The 18,412-nt window shown below is 39.7% G+C and overlaps 1 protein-coding gene across 1 annotated transcript in view; it reads right to left on the bottom strand.

The window, feature by feature from the left end:
* The window catches only part of LOC150089449 (transmembrane protein 184B-like), a 139,352-nt gene that overhangs the window by 111,296 nt on the left and 9,644 nt on the right, over positions 1 to 18,412 (bottom strand). The gene's annotated exons all lie outside the window — the stretch shown is intronic.

The following is an 18,412-nucleotide window of genomic DNA, read 5'->3' as shown; positions in this document are numbered from 1 at the left end:
CCTCATGAATAACTCCTCATGTGTGAATGTAGATGCAAAATACTCATTCAGTTTATCAGCTACCTGAGCATGATCATTAATAGTCAACCCATCTGTGTTAAGTGGTCCAATCTGATTCATCCCTTTCCTTCTAGAGTTTACATAAGTAAAGAACTGTTTGCTGTTTTTCTTATCATTAGCAGAGGCATACGATGCAAGAAAGCAAGCTTATGCAGCATCAGCCAAAAAAGAAACGCTCCCATTTCACCTCTCCGTTCGTTTCAAATACCAGTCCAGCTCAGCCTTAAATTTATTTAGGCTATCAACTTCCACAACAAAAGATGGAGGTCTGTTCCACCTATCAACTAACTGCTGGCTAAAGGCAAACTTCCGCACATCTATCCTACAACTGTCTTTCTTCAATTTGAATTTATGCCCTCTGAGGTGATTATTCTGAGCAAGAGAAAGAATCCCATCAGCATGGAGCATGCTCAAACCATTCAAGGCTTTATACACCTCAATCAGATCACCTCGCAGGTGCCTAGTCTCCAGACACTGTAATCTGCAAAACTTAACCCTTTCTTCGTAAGAGCAACCCTTCATTCCATTCACTAATCTTGTTGCCCTTCTCTGTACTCGTTCCAACAGCTCCACATCCTTCTTAAAATGAGACCTCCAGACCTGTATACAGTACTCAAGGTGTGGACTGACCATTGCCTTATACAAGGGGATAATCACCTTCTTTGCATCCTTTGCCAAAGATTTCTCGTACTCTTGCCTCCTGCCTAACATCCTTTGTGACTTGATTACAGACTAGTTTATACCTGCCATAGGCTTCTGTGTCACCTGATTCTTTATATGCATCCCATACATTCTTCTTCTCTGCCATAAGACTCATTAATTCATCTGACATCCATTTAGGCCTTAAACACCTTGAACAGTATTTCTCAGTTGGAATGAAAAGCCTAGTAGCCTCCAAAATTAAGTCCCTTCTTTGGTGTAGGCAGAAAATGAACCAGGAGATTTGGAAATAAGCTAATTACAATATGCAACATTCTTCTCTTGAACAGCCTTAGAGTATGGAATAAAGAATTTCATCCCTACTAGAATAATTTCACTGACACAATCTGTTGACATAAGAAGATTTGAAACCATAATATGACTAAAGAAAAGAAATCTCAAAGATCATCCCATTTTGCATTCTTGTAATGCCAAACAACATGAGGTTAAGAATGGCCATGAGAAAAAGTCTCCACTGAAGAAGAGACCATCACAAAGTTGTGATCTGAGGTGTCTTGAGGACCACTCCCTGGACTGTGTACTCAGGATTGTTTATAAGAAAAAGATCAAGCATGTTTGCTGCATAGTTAGGATTGTCTGGTCTTCTGATAGGTAAATGAACAATCTGTGCGAAGTCATTAGTAATTGCAAAAGCCTCAGCATCTCGACCACCATGATCCGTGTAACTAGAAAACAGAAGCCAGCTGGAGTTGTGAAAATTAAAATCACCAAGGCAAATTACCTCACTGTCAGGAAAGTTGGACTGCAGAAAGTCAAGTTTCAAAGAGAGGTGGTGAAAGAGTTCCAAGTGATTAGTAGAGTTGGGAGAATGAAAGAGACAACAGATGAATTTGACAAAATGTGGTACAAAAATTTTAAGCCAGAGTAAATCAAAAAGAGGAGATTCCAAATTACTAACAGGGAATATCGGAATGGACAAATGCATAGGTACCATCTTTGAAGCAAAAGGTACCATACAGCAAATAATTCAAATGACTGAGTTGAGCAGTGGTTGAATAAACCTATAACTGGAATTCTGTCAAAAAAATATGGGGTTTGGCAGACTGTAAGTGGAAATGACCATCGTTGAGATTACAACTGACACCATGTATATTTGTGAAATGTACGAGGATGCATTAGCATTAGTAGAGGCATATGATGCAAGAAAGCAAGCTTATACAGCATTAGCCAAAAGAAAAAAATCCCATTTCACCCATCAATTCACTCTAAAAGTTTGTCCAGTTCTTCCTTGAATTTATTTTGGCTATCAATTTCAAGACAGATGGAAGTTTGTTCCAGCAATCAACTACCCACCGCCTAACTTTAGCCAGTGGGCAAAGGTATTTCCGTGCCCTTTACTAAGGATATATATATTTTTTGCCTCATTGTTCTTCTGTTTTTGGTGCCCCTTAAAGAATAGCTCCCCGGGCAAGGGCTCTGCTAGCCCGTACCTTAATCCGGAACTGCATTCTCCGCTACCCTGAGTGTAGTACCATGCAGTTGGTACATTTCTTTGGGATTACTGCTACCCATATGCAGTACTTTGCTTTTGCCAATGTTAAACTTCAGCTGCCACTTTCTCAGCCCCCACTACCCAACTTTTCTAGATCCTGTTGCTATCAGCAACCCTGCCAACCTTTGTATGCAGGGTTTTCAATGTTAAACAAAGGTTGTTACCTTTGTCAATGTTAAACTTCAGTTGCCACTTCTTGGCCCATCTGTCCAACTTTCTAGATCCTGTTGCAGTTAACAACCCTGCCAACCATATAACGAAAATTTCCATATAATGAACTGATTTCGAGAGACCCGAGTACACAATGTTCGCACCTCTGGCCTTTAGGCAATAGAGCTAATGCTGTAGAAAGCAAGAATTAAAAGCTAAAAGGATTAAGAATTAATACCTTTAGCTTTTAAGAGCTAAGGGGATTAATTCCATGAATTAAGAGGTAAAATATTTTACAATTTAGTGGTGCACATAAAACCCTGCAGTAGGAAACTGGCCAACCATATCACGGGAAAGAAAAAGATGGAAGCTTTTGGGAGGGGCTTTGCCCAGCAGTACGTCAGCATTGGCTAAAAAGAAGAAGTAAAACGTATACATCCTATACACCAGGGGTTCTTAACCTTCTTAGTTCCACGGACCCCTTTGCCAGTCAGGTGAATGCAACGGACCCCTTCTCAGAATAATGTTTTTAAATGCATAAAATAAAATTACAAAAAAAAACAGTTTAATGAAATAGTTACCAAAATTTAAAAAAAAACATTATACAGTAATATATGTGTTTCTTTCTTAACACATTGAATAATAATACAATACATTTAAAATATAGGAAAGTTGAAGTTAAATTTATCTTGGTTCAAGATAAATTTATCTAAGTTCAAGTTAAGTTTATCTTGAATAAGAACATTAAACTGTGGTGTGGTGTGGTATTTGACAAGGCAACACGCATGTCACGTTGGACATCTAATCGATTTCGATTTTTTGTTTTCATTGTTACAAGTGCTGAAAATCACGATTCGCACAGATATATTGTTGCAAATGGTATCAAAGCTTCCATAGCTCCCTTTACAAGACGAGGATAGGCTTCTCTCAGGGAACACCAGAATTCTCCAAGGCTTTTTGAGGTAAACTCCAATTACAGTAAGTTTTTTGACCTAAGATCAATGAGTTCATCTTTGGTTAAGTCAACATCTTTGATACAGTTTATATCAGAAAGAAAAGGATTTTGGATCCATGGTTCAATTTTCATGCCATCAAGATAGAAATAACTTTTAAAAGAGTTCTGTAATGTTTTCAAGTGTTTGCAGATATCTCTTTTCAAAAAAATTGAGAGAGAAGTTTTCATTCCAACTACATCTTGGTAAAGCACTTCCTGCAACTGGAAAGTTTGCAAGAATGTCAGTCTCTACTCTCTTCTTCTATATTGGTAACTTAGCCAAGAAAGCTTGTAATATTTCAGTTGCATCGATTATGGTGACTTCATGACCTTGAATGGAAAGATTTATCTCATTCATATGGTGAAAAATATCTGCCAGGTAAGCCAACCCATGGATAAAATCCTTCCTTTCAAAAAGTGGGTTTTCTCTTTCTTCCAGAAAAAGTGAAACTTCTGCCCTTAGTTCGAACAAGCGCTTCAAGACTTGTCCTCTTGAAAGCCAGCGCACTTTTGTGTGGTAGAGAAGCACTTCATATTCTGCTCCCATTTCTTGACAAAATCTTTTAAAAATAAGATGATTCAGAGAACTTCTTTTGATAAATACTGTAGATTTTAGTGTTTTGCACCAACCTTACGTAAAAATAAAAACACAAAGGAAACTGGACTTTTAATAACTGTGTTTATAATAAATTATAATAACCTGTATTTACAATAAATTTAACTTTACGATAAACTATACATATAAAATATTAAAATCTGCTACATTAAAAACAATAAAATGCATTAAAATATACTAAGTTAAAAGCGATAAAAAACCATAGCTTTCAAAGGCTCCAGCCTTCTTCTTCAGCGGTATTTTCTTATTCTGCAGTACATCTTTAAATATCAGCAGGTTCATGGTACTCATCACGTGTTTCATTCTCACGCGTTCCGTTCTCTTGCGTTGTGGAACTGGAAGTGGCTTGAGCGGGAGTCATACGGAACCGTTCATCCCTTCTGAGGATAGTGGCCTCAAAGAGGGATCATATCTTAGTATTCTAGCTATATGACTGATCATATAGCTAGAATACTAAGAAAGTACCAGACACGTTGTGTGCAGCTTCCGGGGCGGAGGCTGCACACAATCGTGTCTCAGGTTAAGGACCCCATTCAAAAAGAGAACACAAGTGGGGTCGTATATAGCATTAGAAGCCCGGATTGTGGGGAATGTTATGTAGGGGAAACAAAACGCTGTCTCAAAGATCGTCTGGGGGAACACACTAAGGCAATAAGAAATGCGGAGTATGGCAAATCCGCCGTGGCCGAACATTTTTGGGAGAAGCAGCACCAGATCTCCCCGGACGATGCTATCATCACCGATCGGGCACATAAGTTCTGGGACCGTAAGTGGCTCGAGAGTTTGCGGATCTGTTCTACAATCAACATTAATAGAGATAGAGGTACGCGGATTCATCCCCTCTTTGAGGCCACTATCCTCAGAAGGGATGAACGGTTCCGTATGACTCCCGCTCGAGCCACTTCCGGTTCCACAACGCAAGAGAACGGAACGCGTGAGAATGAAACACGTGATGAGTATCATGAACCTGCTGATATTTAAAGATGTACTGCAGAATAAGAAAATACCGCTGAAGAAGAAGGCTGGAGCCTTTGAAAGCTATGGTTTTTTATCGCTTTTAACTTAGTATATTTTAATGCATTTTATTGTTTTTAATGTAGCAGATTTTAATATTTTATATGTATAGTTTATCGTAAAGTTAAATTTATTGTAAATACAGGTTATTATAATTTATTATAAACACAGTTATTAAAAGTCCAGTTTCCTTTGTGTTTTTATTTTTATTTTTACGTAAGGTTGGTGCAAAACACTAAAATCTACAGTATGAATATACCCAACCTCAGAGGCCTGTTTGAAGAATTCTTTTGATAAAGTTGACAACTTTTATGGCTGTTGACAATACTTCTTTCAGGGTTATTGGAAGAGTCTTTGTTGCCAGTGCATGTCTGTGTAAAAAGCAATGAGTGACGATGACTTGAGGAGCTTCTTTTTTCACTAAATTAGCAAAACCAGATGTATTACCAAGCATCGCAGGAGCTCCATCAGTGCAAAGAGAATGAAGTTTTCCTTTCCATTCAAAGTTTTGTTTGTAAAAAAAAACTTTTACCATTTCAAAAACGTCGACGACCTTTGTAGTTTCCGAAAGAGACTCACAAAATAAGAATTCTTCTTTGATAGCGTCAGCATGCAAATAGCAAACAAAAACAAGGAGCTGGCTACATTGAGAAATGTCTGTAGTTTCATCCAATTGCATACTGAAGGGGAACGGCGAGGCTGCCATTTCCTCGATGACCTGCTTCAAAATATTAAAAGACAACTATTCTGGAATGTATTACATCATTTGACAAGGGAACAGCTTCCAGTTTTTTCTCTGTTCCAGTACACAGACCAGTTCAACCATTTCCAGTGCACATGGCTTTACTAAAGTCTCTCCAATAGTGTGGGGCTTCTTTTGCTTGGCAATCCGGTAGGCAACTTTATAGGATGCTTCAAGAAAAGGTTTTCGTGAAATGGCAAATCCAAGTTTTGGAAGTGTCCCTGCTTTTTTTGAATTGAGATTTTTTCGCATGAAAAAACCAGCATCTTTAGATGCATTTTCAGCATGGACAGACTTGAGATGGTCTTTCAGTTTTGCTGGCTTCATACTTCCATTCGCAAGAATTTTTCCACACAAAAAACACTGGGATATTTGAGTCCCGTCAAGTTCATTAATGCACGTGAAACCAAATAATACATAGTTTTCATCATACTTCCTTTTCTTCGACATTTCAACTGTAACAAATGTTAAATAATTAATGTTAAAATAATTAATGCAATATTAGCAACTAAGAAAGACATATACGAAGACTGTATGCATCAACAGACACACGGTAGACATGCATACACGCCTGGTAGCACTGCAGGGGCCTCCACTGTTGGACCGGTATACACGCACATAGCAGCAAAAGGGTTAAATTACACACTTCAACTGTTATCTAAACCGTAGGACGTGTTTGAACATACCTGGTTTATACTCGTAGCCAGCGTGTCTATTTAGGCGCTGATTTTCCGGATAGTTTGCCAACTACGACGCACGATAGTCTGTCCACAGCAGGACTGCAATCAAGTGCGATCTAGCAACAGGTCTAATAACTGCCATAATTTCAAAGTAACGATGAGCGTAAGCGATTTTTCGAGATATGCAATAACTATAATATGATATGAAAATATCTGTTATTTCTATTGGTGACTACAGATACAGCTAATACAATTGTAATTTATTACATACATTCATAAGTGAAGGAAATTAATGAGTTGATTTTTTCCCATCCAAGCTCACGGACCCCTGAAATCCTTCCATGGACCCCAAGGGGTCCGTGGACCCCTGGTTAAGAAACCCTGCTATACACGAAAGAGTAAATACTGGAAAACATTTTCTACAAAAACCTGCAGGACTTTGGATTTTCCCTGGATGAAATCATATAGAAGATGACATTTAGATGCTTCCCCCAATATCCTAAAACACATCTTAGGTAATAACATAATATTCTTAGGGGTATTCTCACACAAATTTAGAAGATTCACAGTGGTGTCTAAATGCTTCAAATTCTTGCCCTATGGTCACTCATTTCAATACTGCACACACAAGGTTATGTCTTGCAGACAATGTGCAGAAGGTGGTAAAGTTTTTGCAGACTGTCCACACAAAGCAGCCTCCCCAAATGTGTAAATTGCAAACACAGAAATAAGCATTACAACCACTCTGTCCCGGACTCCAAATGCCCTGAGTCTCCATACAGTTGAATTAGCCAGTATGAAAATCATCCATGAATAGCACACTAAATTACAGCACAAACCAGAAAAACCAATACCATGGGTCCAGAATCAAAATCCTTTGGGTAAATGGACATCGCTCAAGAATGGTGGTGGATGGGATCAGGGTTGTTGCCCTGGAGAGGGAATCTATTTGCAGGAGACATATTCCACCTCCCGAGCTGGTGGAAACTCTTTCAAAATCATGGGATATCCCATTACATCTAGGATATTCTATACTACAGCAGTTTATCCAAAGGCCGCTATTATCATCCTGAACAATCAGATTGTTACCACATTAATATCCAGCCTGTGTACCCAGAACTCCTCCTGTATTCATGTTGCTACCCAAGAGATATCCTTCTACCTTGTTTACCTCTACTACCCACCAGCAGGTGATATTCAAGAAGCCCTAAACCAAACCTACTTGAGGACTTCCACAGCAGAATGGGACATGCCAACCTTGGCATAACAACAGATTCTAATGCCAAATTCCATCTATGACAAAGTAACCAAACTGATTCTTGTGGCACCCTCCATGAGGACCCTACACTTTCTCCAAAGTGCATGGGGAGTCCAACATTGACCTCACTTTAACCTCACCCCCAGTTTCTAATCACATTGCAGAGTGGGACATGCTTACAGTTATTTCTAACAGTGACCATCTCCTTCACTATCACAGTGCAACACCAAAGAACAACGGCAACAATTTGGAGGACCTTAGAAGATTCTTAATCCGAAACATTAATTGGGCTAAATTTAGAGCATCTCTGAATCTTGACTTCAAAGCAACAGCTTCAAATCTCAACAACATCTCTGCAGCTAAATATGCTTGCTACGTACAGTCACCCCTCTTCAGAGCCACTGAATATGCTGCCAAACGAAATAAAGTCCACACTCCTCATACTCCTTGGTACACACAGGAACTTACTGATCTCAGAAAACAAATGCAAGTGGCACGGAGAGCTTTTCAATGGTGCAGGCACTGGCCTGATCCTGACGTTAATGCTCTCAAGCAAGAGTACAAGACAAGTGAAAAATCTGCCATAAAGCCATTATGGAGAACGAATTAAGGTCTTGGAGACAATTGGTTTCCCAAGCAGGGAACACTGACCCCTGGGGGGCTCATATACAAGGTCTGTAGGAACAAAATTATCTGCCCAAATATATATACAACACAGCTCAATATCAAAACAATGAAACATATGACTGGCACTCAACAGTTGAGAAAATCATTGAACACATATTTCCTGAAGAAGATCCCAATCTTGACAATATGCATCAAATTCAAATTCAAGCAGACAATGCCACTTACAAAGACACCCTGGACAATGATCTTTTCACTGCTGTTGAAATTGGTGCTGCGGTGACCAAGTTGAATACTAAAAAGTGTCCAGGCCCTGATCTAGTGCAAAATGCAGTCATCACCAGATTTCATGAGCTCTACCCTAATATTTTGTTAAATATTTACAACAAGTGCCTCTTGGAAAGAATATTCCCCAATTCCTGGAAGCAAGCACTGCTTAAAATTATTCAAAAACCAGGAAAACCTAATACTGACCCAAGGGCTTACCGCCCAATCTCTCTGTTAGTCAACTTGGAAAAGCTGTTTGAAAGAATGATTGGTCCCAGAATCCAAACTGTCCTAAACTCACAAAACCTTTCGTCCAACTCACAGCATGGCTTCAAGAAAGGACCCTCTACAGAAGATGCCACTGCAGCCCTTGTAAATCACTATCACAGCAGTCTATGAGATGGTCATCTTCGTGGATTTTGAGGGTGCCTTTGATACCCTTTGGTGAGAGAGTGACCGCAAGTTCCTTAGACTGGCAAACTACAATCAATATCTTTATAAAGTCATAAGGTCCAACTTCAGTAACAGATCAATGCAGGTCACTGCCCAAAACCTGCCATATTCAAAATTTATAAACAGACATAGCCCACAGAGGTCAGTGCTAGGCCCACTCCTTTGGAACTCCATACTTGATCAGTGGCTCACCAGACACTTTGACAACTGTGTCAATTTTGCCTATGCAAATGACTTGGTTATTTACATTGCAGGAAGATCCAGGAGGACCCTTGAGGACCAAGCAAAGATTGTCCTGAATGACCCGGTAAGCTGGACCCTCATGAATAAATTAAAAATATCAAACACAAAAACAAAGCTAATGATCTTCAAAAACAGGTTCGATTACCGCAAACCCCCTAAAGTGCTTATTCACAGGAAGCAAATTCCATACGTGGCACAAACTAAACACCTTGGCATCATATTGGATGACAGGCTCAGTTTCCAACCACGAGAACAGTGTAGCGAATAAAACCAAAGCCTTCACTGCAGTCATCAGGATCTCCCGTTCAGACTGGGGACTCACCAAAAGAACGCTATCTCTCTACTATAAAGCTGTGTTCTTAACAATTGCCTCCTATGCTGCTGGGGTCTGGTTCCATAGGGTCACTAACAGCAAAATCCGGGCCAAACTCCTTTCCATGCAAAGAACCATGCTGCTTGCAACACACCAAGTACCAAGAACAACCTCAACTAATGCACTGCAGGATGTATCGGGGGGCCCTTCCCCTGGACGTATATATAGCTTATAGAGGTTGCATCTACAAACACAAAAAAGATCTACTGGCCTTGCTCCTTGGAATAGACTGCAATCCTGCTACAAATATCAAACAGGAAAAAAGAAACCTATGGAATAAACTCCTCTCCATTTGGCAGGTTAGATGGGATGACAGTCCCACTGGAGGGGTCACCAGACTTTTCATCCCAGTTGTCACCTTTGCCATGAATAAGCCACATTGTAATTGGTTGTACCCATCCATGAGCACATCCTAACAGAACATGGTGCCCTTAAAGCAAAACTTCCAATTCGGACTGGCAACAAATCCTCATTGCTCCTGTGGAGAAGAGGAATCCTGAAACAACATCCTATTGTCCTGCCTCAACTATGAAGAACAACACTTAAAAATAAGGTTCAGAACATCTCAGAAGTCAATCTTAAAGCCTTAATTGAAAATGAGACTAACATTCAAGCCCTTCAAATCTTCACCAATGACATCTTCAGCAGAAGAATGCAGTTGCTTTACCACACTAGATAATTCGACAAATTCTTGTTGAACTGTTCCCTGTGTCACCTACTAGCCATCCTGGACTTGAATTCTTTTGATTTCTGAGGTTGTTCAGAGATGTCAACCAGTGATGGGTTTTTTATTATTATTGTTATTATCATTTTATTTATTATTATTTTTTATTACTTTAATTATCTATTTATTTATTTTTTATTATTTAATTTATTTCTTATTATTTTTTTTTTTTCTGCTGGTACTCAGGACTGGGCATCCTGAGTACAGGATTGCTGGCATCCACTGGTATTGCACTACCTCCAGTGGAAGCGAGATTTCAGCATACTGAGACACAGATAGTAGATTATGCCCGGTTCCATGTGCTCTAGGCAGCAGTTGCTCATGTGTTAGCTGCTCACATTTCAGGCCCTGATTACACAGATTCTGTAGTCAAGACAGAGACAAATTTGTGGAGATGGACCCAGGTCCTGGAGCCGCTACAAACAGGCCCCACACATACATAAATGTCACTGAGTGTACATACATTTTTTCTTTTACTTTTGAGTCTTTGAGAGTTTTGTAGCATTTTACAATTTTGTAAGAGAAGCTCCATTTTCTGCTGGAGTTTCTTACACAAGTTTGAATGATTATAAATGGAGATTGTTTCTGTTTATGTATTTTTTGTATTTTTGTAAATAAAAAAAAAAAAAAAATACATCTTATACACGACTGTACTGAGAAGTCGCACTGCTCAACTGTTACCTATGTGTCCACAGTCATTGGCAAATATTAAGGCATAGTCCTGATGCAGGCATTATTATTATCGATTTATTACCCCAGGAAAGTGTGGGTCACCACAAGGTTTCTTACAGGTTTGAATGATTATAAATTGAGTGTTTCTGCTTATGTATTTTTTGCATTTATGTAAATAAAAAAAAAAAAAAATAATACATCCTATAGACAACTGTACTGAGAAGTCGCACTGCTCAACTGCTACCTATGTGTCCACAGTCATTGGCAAATATTAAGGCATAGTCCCGATGCAGACATTATTATTATCAATTTATTACCCCAGGAAACTGTGGATCACCCTGGGACGGCAATGTGCAAGGAGGGTGTGAGATTTACATACTAAGGTGTAAGAAACCATACCTACAATGAACAAGGGTATGTGCGTTTTTTTTGTTAGTAGTTGTTGGCGCATCGGCTTCTATGGCCATAATGCACCTCCCAAGGTTTTTGCAGTACTTTGATCCAAGCCCGAGGCAGGATTCGAACCCGCGACCTTTGGGTTGCTAGGTAGGCACTTTACCCACCCGGCTAGCCCAGTCGGCGGTATGTGCGTGCTCAACCTGATACATTTACAGAGATGAACTTACAAGAGCTGGAAATAAAAACAAAGTTTGTAATAAACAGCAAGATAAATGCAGCAGGCAAAAAAGTCCAGGTGTAGGTGGACGTCATAGATTCAATAGCTGGTAACAGTTCTTAAGTATTTCCTTTCTGTACAGCTTGTCCTCGCAGAACTTATCGGGGTGGATGCCTAATTTATTGTAGATATGAAGGCAATTGGCCGGGGACATATCCCTAGGGGAATCAATGTTTGTAAGATTAAGCTGCAAAGGGAGGCAGGAATTGGGGTGTTCTCTTGTCATCTTAGGCCCAAAGATTAATGGAGATATATATGGGGCATCAATTTTACCTGTGATAAGCAGAGATAGCGTGAGTGTATTTCTTTTCATGACGAGAAGTCTCCAGGGAGTGGTGCCTAGATTAGCTTGGAGGATGGATCTGGAGATAGTAAAAGGTTGGCCCACCAACCTGTTCATCCAATCTGAGCAACCAATATTCCACAATGAGGTACATTTTTAGGTGGGAGGCAGGAGCAGATGCCCAAATTTCAGATGTGTAGAGAGGGATAGGGGTAATGCACCTCAGGATGTGCCAAACAAGCAGTGTTGGTTGATGCACTGCCCAAAGTGCCGCATACATCTTCTGTCTCATCCTGGCAAAGTGAGGCTGGAAGGCGAGTCCAACATCCCAAGTGAGTGTCTAGGTCTGTATGGGAAGTTACCCTTTGCACCCTTTCACTGCTAACAAAAATGTGAACATTTTTGATAGCCGTGAAAGGGTGACAGGTGAAATTCACTAAATTTCACCTGTCTCTATTTACACGGTAGGTACAAGTGGTGTCTAATTTCAGTTTTGTTTTAGCTGCTGTGTAAGTAACCTTACAGTGTCTAAGCGTAAATCCTTGAGTGTAGTGTGAAAAGGTGGAAGTGCTTAATAGTGCGAGGCATTAAAAAAAAAATTGCTTTTAAATTTGGTATTCCTGCCGGTAGTTGTTGTTATTTGGTTTTTAGGAACATTAGCAACTAAGGCCACATTGCTCCGGGGTTATGCGGTGGTTATTCCCTGACCTTTCCACATCCTCCGTATTTGGTGGGCACGGGCTCGAACCCCGTTCTAATCAAGAAGTGTATGCTACGCACTGCTGCTCCTGCCCACCTGGCTACGGAGGCGCCTCCTGCCAGTAGTGTGTTAACCATTCTGAAAAACTGTATTTCGAATTTCAAATTACTTGAAGAAACAGGACCCAATCAGAAGCAGTGAAATTATGCCTGTATGAAGATGTAGTGAAGCAGTTTTTAAGTGGATGAAGTTGATTCAAGACCAAAACGTGCCGATATCAGCGCCATTAATAAAAGAGAAGGCTAAGGAATATGCATCTTTTCTGGAGCATAAAACATTCCAAGCAAGTTCTGGTTGGCTGGTCAAATTTAAAGAGTGCCACGACTTACTCGAAAAGCCATTTCTGACGAAAATGAAGTTGCAATCGAAGAAATTTGAGCATTGGATTTTAAATTTTGATAGAAAGATGATGAAAGAAAACAGAAAAATTGCATTGATTGTTGACAACTGCCCTGCCCACCTTCACTTGGTAATTCCAAAACTTACGAGTGTGAAGCTTGTTTCCTTCCCTCCGAATATCTCATCTAAACTGCAGCCAACGAAACTGATTTGGAAATGCACTACTGAAGGTGCATACTGAAAAAAATTAAACTGAGAATAGAAACCAACCAACCTATGGATTCTGTTATAGATTTGCGGATGTGCATATCAGAGTTGGCAAAAGTGTGGAGTCAAGATGTAACGGAAACAATGATTACGAATTGTTTTGCAAAAACAGGTTTAGCTAAAATACTAATTTAACAGTGATGAGAGGGATGAACTACAAGACACTGAGCAATCTTGAGAAGAGTTCCAAGCGAGGTTTGGTCAGCAGAGAAACTGTTCTTGAAGAATATTTAAGAGTTGATAATGGTATCGTAGTAACTGAATCTGAGTGACTCCAACCTTTTCGAGCATATTTAAAGAACTAGTGACAATATCGACGATGAGTTGGATGAAAATGAGGGCAATAGCAATATTAAACCTTCCAAACAAGAAATGTTAGCAGCATTTGAAACTTTGCATCGAGGCCTTCAGTGGGAAGAAAATGTAACAGAAAATATATTTGAGTGTTTAAACAAATGCGAACATTTTTATAAATGGTGTACGGTAGAATCCATTGTACAACAAAAAATAACCAAATATTTTACGATATAATTCTTAAAAGTGTACTAATACATTGTGCGCATCATGTAAGTAGTAATTTCTTAATATGTATGTATTAATAAATTAATTGTTTTAAAATGTGAGAAATTTTATTCATTCCCATGTATTTCTGAATTTATAGTATTTTTCATTGTTGAAAAGGTCATATTTCTTTATAACGAAATTTCTGTTTAAAGAATTTTTTCAAGGGAACGATCGATTTCGTTATATAGAAGTCAGACTGTATTTACCAATTTGGTGCTGTTATTTGGTTTTTAGGAGAATTAGCAACTAAGGCCATATTGCTCTGGGGATATGCAGTGGTCATTCCCTGAGTTTTCCCGCATCCTCCTTATTTGGTGGTCATGGGCTCGAACCCCGGTCCAATCAAGAAGAGTGTGCTACGCACTGCTGCTCCTGCCCACCTGGCTACAGAGGTGCCACACTTAATCTTGGAGGCTGATAGGCTTTGCATACCAACTAAGAAATATTGTTCAAGGTTCAGGCCTAAATGGATGTCGGATGAATTAATGAGGCTCGTGGCAGAAAAGAAAAATGCACAGGATGCATATAAATTATCAGGCGGCACAGAAGCCTACGGCAGATATCAGCATTAGTTGAGGCATATGATACAAGAAAACAAGCTTATACAGCATCAGCTAAAAAAAACAAAAAAAAAAAACACTTTCCATTTCATCCATCCAGTCACTCGAAATGTTTGTCTAGTATAGCCTTAAATTTATTTAAGCTATCACAACTTCCATAACAACAGATGGAAGTCCGTCCCAGCAATCAACTATCCTTTGGCTAAAGGCAAACTTCTACACATCTATTCTACAACTGTCTTACCTCAACTTGAATCTATGCCCTACCAGGTTCTTAATCTAAGCAAGCGGTAGTATCCCGTCAGCATTGAGCCTGCTCAAACCATTCAAGCCCTTATACACCTCAATCAGATCACCTCGCAGGTGCATAGTCTCCAGATGCTGTAACTTGCAGAACTTAAGCCTTTCTTCATAAACATACCCCTTTGTTCCTCTCACCAATCTTGTTGCTCTTCTCTGTACTCGTTCTAGCAAATCTACATTCCTCTCTAAAATGAGGCAGCAGACCTGTATACAGTATTCAAGGTGTGGCCTGTACAACTGCCTTATACAAAGGGATTAGCATTAGCATTAGTAGAGGCATATGATGCAAGAAAGCAAGCTTATGCAGCATCAGCCAAAAAAAAAAAAAAAAAAAAAACCCTTCCACTTCACCCCTTCGTTCGTTCGAAACACCTGTTCAGCTGAGCCTTAAATTTATTTAGGCTATCAACTTCCACAACAAGGGATGGAAGTCTGTTCTACCAACCAACTACCCGCTGGCTAAAGGCAAATTTCCGCACATCTATCCTGCATCTGTCTTTCCTCAATTTCAATTTATGCCCTCTCAGGTGATTATTCTGAGCAAGTGGCAGTATCCCATCAGCATTGAGCATGCTCACACCATTCAAGGCTTTGTACACCTCTATCAGATCACCTCCCCGGTGCCTAGTCTCCACACATTGTAATTTGCAAAACGTAAGCCTTTCTTCATAAGAGCAACCCTTCGTTCTGTTCACTAACCTTGTTGCACTTCTCTGTACTCGTTCCAGCAGCTCTATATCCTTCTTGAAATGAAGCCTCCGGACCTGTATACAGTACTCAAGGTGCCGCCTGACCATTGCCTTATACAAGGGAATAATCACCTCCCCATCCCTGCTAGAAAAATACCTGTATATCATTGATAAGATACCATGAGCTACTGTTGCAGCCTGTCTGCACTGCTCAGAGAACTTTATATCTGCCTGCACAATTATCCCCAGCTCCTTTTCATTCTCTACCACTGTTAGTGTAGTACCACAGAGTTGATACGTTGCTCTGGGGTTGCTGTTTCCCATATGTAGTACTTTACATTTGTCAATGTTAAACTTCATTTGCCACCTCTCAGCCCATCTGCTCAACCTTTCCAGATCCTGTTGCAGCAGCATAGCGTTAGTAGCATCCTTAACAACCCTGCCAACCTTTGTATCGTCTGCAAACTTGGACATTAATCTTGATATCCCATCATCAATATTATTTATAAATACAGAAAACAACAATGGACCCAACACTGAACCCTGAGGGACTCCACTAATAACATTAGTCCACGATGAGCAGTGTCCATTAATTACCACTCTCTGTCTTCTGCCACTCAACCATCCCTTTATCCATAGCAACAATTTGTGCAGCAGTCTTCCATGTGCAACAGAATCAAAAGCCTTTCTAAGATCCAAATATATAATATCAAAGTTATTTCCTGCATCCAATTCTTTTGTGATTACATCATAGTATCCAATCAAATTGATCAGGCAAGACCATCCCTTAACAAAACCATGCTGTGTCTGAGCTATAACTGAATTCTTGTCAAGATGATCCTGCAGTGCTTCTTTAACCAGTGCCTCCATTAATTTTCCTGGAACAGAAGCTAAACTCACAGGTCTATAATTACTTGTGTCAGCCTTTGATCCTCCTTTGTGAATTGGGGTTACATTTGCACATCTCCAGTCTGTGGGTACCTCCCCCGAGTCCAAGGAAGCTCTCATAATTATTGCTAACGGATTGCTTACTTCCTTTGCTGCCTCCTTTAATATAACTGGATAGATCCCATCCACCCCAGGTGCCTTTCTTGTATTTATTTTCAACAATTTCTCCTCCACTTTACTCTCAATTATTACAAGATCATCTAGCTCACTGCCAGTGTTTACTTCATCTATGGCATTCCCCTTCCTGAATAACTCCTCATGTGTGAATGTAGATGCAAAATATTGATTTAGTTTGTTAGCTACCTGAGCAGGATCATGAACAGTTGAACCATAGATATCAAGTAGACCAATCTGATTCATCCCCTTCCTTCTAGAGTTTACATAAGTAAAGAACTCCTTGCTGTTTTTCTTTGCATCCCTTGCCAAAGATTTCTCGTAATCTGCCTTCGCCTGCCTAACCTCCTTTGTAACTTGGTTACAGATCAACTTATATCTATCATAGGCTTCTGTGTCAAATGTTAATTTATATGTATCCCATGCATTTTTCTTCTCTGCCATATGTCTCATTAGTTCATCTGACATCCATTTTGGCCTGAACCTTGAACAATATTTCTTAGTTGGTATGTAAAGCCTAGTAGCTTCCAAGATAAGTTCTTTGACTGCTTCCCATTTTGAGTTTGCTGTTGGTAACATCATCAGTTGGTCCCACTGTATAGAATTTAAATACTGTCTCAGACCATCGTAGTCGTCTTTACGAAAGCAATAACCCTTCCCTTTACCCCTAATGGTAGTTACCTCTTTGAGTAAATCCCACTTCAGCACACTGTGATCACTGCCACGTAGTGGTTCATTTATCTGCAGATTCTTAATGCATGAAGAATCACTACTGATAATCAAATCAAGAGTATTGCTCCCTCTAGTTGCCTCCCGAACATGCTGAGGTAGAAAACAATCATCCAATAAATCCACAAAAGCCTTGCTAGTGTGTGAGTGACCACCCCACAAATTCCAGTCAATATCTGGGAAATTAAAATCCCCCATTATAAGACTCTCTGATTTACTGGCCCACTCTATTTCCCTGTACAGTTTCTTATTATACTCATCAGAGTCATTAGGCCTATAACACACTCCTACCCTCATTTCTGATCTCCCAATGCTTATGTCACACCAAACTGACTCAACACTGCACTGTCCAGCGATGTCGACTGGTTTCACTTCCTTGGATTTTATGTGTTTCTTAACTAACAGCATAACCCCTCCTCCCTTCCTATCCTTTCTATAGACGTTGTACTCCCCAAATTCCAGTTCTGAATTACTTATATCTGTGTGACACCACGTCTCTGTTATCCAACAATATCCGCCTTTGATGCTTTGAGCAATACCTCAAATTCATCAAATTTATTTATCAAACTCCTAGCATTGGTGTACACGTAAGTATACATGCACCTGTTCTTTTTTGTAGCTACCCTAACACAACCCATGTGTTTACTTGTACTCCAATGACTCCCAGCAGTCTCTGAAATATCCTGCATCTTATTTTCCAAGCTGCTTCTCATTGAAATAGAAGCAGTGCAAGAATCACTTTCACCTCTGCCAGTGGCTACTGTTAATCTATTAGTCCTTGTATCCCCCCAATCTAGCAGTTTTCCGACCCACCTAACACTGCCTCGATAGCATCAGCAAACATTCTTGCATAATCACCTCCTTGTCTCTGCTAGCAAAATTCCTATATATCAGAAGTGGCCAACTTAATTTGTGATGCGATCTACTTTTTTCCTTCAAAATTTGCCATGATCTATCATCTCAAAAATTTCATTGCACAAGGTGCACAAATCGAGGGATGACTGTATATTTAAAATTCGTTGTGATCAACCGAAATTAAATCCGCGATCGACTCATTGGCCACCCCTGCTATATATCATTGACAAAACTCCATGACCT

Source organism: Mastigoproctus giganteus, chromosome 2 (assembly GCF_048544385.1).
Source record: "Mastigoproctus giganteus isolate SK-2022 chromosome 2, ASM4854438v1, whole genome shotgun sequence".
Taxonomy (NCBI): Eukaryota; Metazoa; Arthropoda; class Arachnida; order Uropygi; family Thelyphonidae; genus Mastigoproctus; species Mastigoproctus giganteus.
The sequence above is the reverse complement of the archived record's forward strand: the minus strand, read 5'-3'. Positions and strand labels throughout refer to the sequence as shown.